General features: G+C 58.5%; 1 non-coding gene across 1 annotated transcript; it reads right to left on the bottom strand.

The window, feature by feature from the left end:
• Positions 1–837: 837 nt before the first annotated feature.
• On the bottom strand, positions 838–991 carry LOC140457240 (5.8S ribosomal RNA). Its single transcript, XR_011953344.1, has one exon. It is a non-coding gene; the product is annotated as a 5.8S ribosomal RNA (ribosomal RNA).
• Between the last annotated feature and the right edge of the window lie 1,354 nt (positions 992–2,345).

Raw genomic sequence — 2,345 nt, 5'->3', positions numbered from 1 at the left:
TCCTCCCGATGGTTGGCCGGTGGCATAATAGGTGTGCCTGCACGGTGACCGTGCACAAACCACGCCCGCCAACCCCTCTGTGCCTCCCGAGACCGGTGACAGGACTGAGCAGAAACGTGCGGACTGAATGGGATCGCCAAGAGCCAACGATCCACGTGCGTGCGACTGTTGAAGTCACAGTGTTTCACGAAAACCTCCTCCCTCAGCCAGGCACTCATCGCCAGCAGGGGAGTCAGGATCAGACGTCCCACCGGCCACTTTAGGCCGAGGAAGAACCATGAGATGGGCGGCTGCAGCAGCGTGCGGCTTGCAGCTCCCAGACGCGGTCTGTGCCTCTCAACACTCTCAATCAATCAACCATCGAGTCGGGTCAGCGTTTCGAACTGGCGAGCTCCACGGTGAGGCCAGCAGCTCTCCAGCACCGGACGTCCGCAGCTACCTTCACTCTTTCCACTGCCAGCCAACCGAGAGACGGACCCAATGCGGACGTGCAGAGCTTAGGCAGACCCCATAGGAGGCTCAACATTTCGAGGCAGCTCCTTGTCCCGAAGACGAAGCAGTGCACGTCGCCGTGTAAACCACCGACGGCCATTCTGGGGGACCGGTGACAGCCGTGATGGCCACACTGCCACGACACAGACGGACGCCAGGCCGCGCTCCCTGGCGGGGGGATGGCGTCGAGCCTGACGAACGGAATGTGCAGGGTGTGGGGAAAGGCAAAGTGCTCTGATGCCGGAGGGCTCCGGAGTCTGAACTTAGGGGGACAAAGCGGACGGGTCCTCTGCGACACCCCAGCCGCGCTCTCGCCAGCCAAGGCGAGTGCGATTGATTGCCAAATTACCCTCAGACAGGCGTGGCCTCAGGAAGAACCCGGGGCCGCAAAGTGCGTTCAAAGTGTCGATGATCAATGTGTCCTGCAATTCACATTAATTCTCGCAGCTAGCTGCGTTCTTCATCGACGCACGAGCCGAGTGATCCACCGTCAAGAGTTGTCTGAGTTTGTTTTCGGTCTCTCCCGCGCCAGAGGAAAGCGACCCGGAACGCACACACACTCCCCACCTTAGCAGCAGCCACCTGCACGTCGGCGTGCGCACATAGCAGGGTGGCGTGAAGCTGTGGGGAGCACCAGCCTGGCGTGGCCTGCGGAAACACACATCTAAAGGGAAAAAAAGGGCGCCCAAGAGGCGATGCATGTCAGCATGCACCGCAGCGACGGAGGCAGGATCTCCTCCACCATGTCGCCCGCCGAGTGTCACGAGGCATGCAGCAGCTTTGCCCTAGGAAAAGCAGAGACGGAAACGGGGCCAGCAATCGATTCGGCAGCGTTACTGACGCGTGCACGTGGCGGAGTGTCGGTGAGCGGACTTTTGAGAGGAGTTGGGGGCTGCAATAACCAGAGCTGACGGCGGCCCGGCCCGGCCATTGCCAAGGTAGGCTGGGAAACGCGGCAACGTGGGCTGAGAAAGAGAATAGATGGGGGAACAGAGGGATGGAGAGCAGAGGGTATGGGGGAGAGAGAAAATGCATGGGGAGTCAGAAGATGGGAAGAGGGACTGGACAGGGATGCAGAGGGTGGGGGTGAGATTAAGAAAGAGAGAGAGAGAATGGACGGTGTGCCGGGGGTGGCGAGGGATTGGACAAGGGTGCCGTGGCTGACACGGGGGAATGGAGAGGGCGGTGCCATGAATGGCGGGGGAGAATGGATAGAGGTGCTGTGGGTGCTACAGGGGAGGATGGGCAGGTCATGCCGGAGTTGGTGGGGGAGAATGGACAGGGGATGCAGTGTGTGGTGGGGAGAATGCACAGGGGCGCTGTGTGTGGCAAGGACAATGGTCAGGGGATGCTGTGGGTGGCGGGGAGAATGGACTGGTTGCTGTGGGTGGCGGGGAGAATGGACAGGGGGCGCTGTGGGTGGCGAGTAGAATATAAGGGGATGCTATGGGTGGCGGGGAGAATGGACAGTGGCACTGTGGTTGGTAGGGGTTAAGTCCAGAGGCACTGTGGTGGTGGAGGAATGGACAGGTGGTGCTGTGGGGATGTTTGGGTCTTGGAGGGAGATTGTGTTGGTGAAAGCATCCCACTCACTCACAGCATCCCTTTCTCTGCGCACATGCAGTGCACATTTTTGTGAGTCTGGATGGGATGCTGTTTGGAGGGTCAGTGTTGACTCTATGGACCAAATCGCCTGCTCCCACACTGTAGGGATTCTATGATTAGGAGAGTTGTCAAACCAACAACTTCTAATTGGTGAAATAAAAGACCAGGAGAAAATCTTGAAGCAGATTTCCATTTATTCACTCAAATTGCCCTTTCAATTTAATTCCTTGAATTTAATGTGGTCCGTT

This window comes from Chiloscyllium punctatum, chromosome 31 (assembly GCF_047496795.1).
Source record: "Chiloscyllium punctatum isolate Juve2018m chromosome 31, sChiPun1.3, whole genome shotgun sequence".
NCBI classification, from domain to species: Eukaryota; Metazoa; Chordata; class Chondrichthyes; order Orectolobiformes; family Hemiscylliidae; genus Chiloscyllium; species Chiloscyllium punctatum.
The sequence above is the reverse complement of the archived record's forward strand: the minus strand, read 5'-3'. Positions and strand labels throughout refer to the sequence as shown.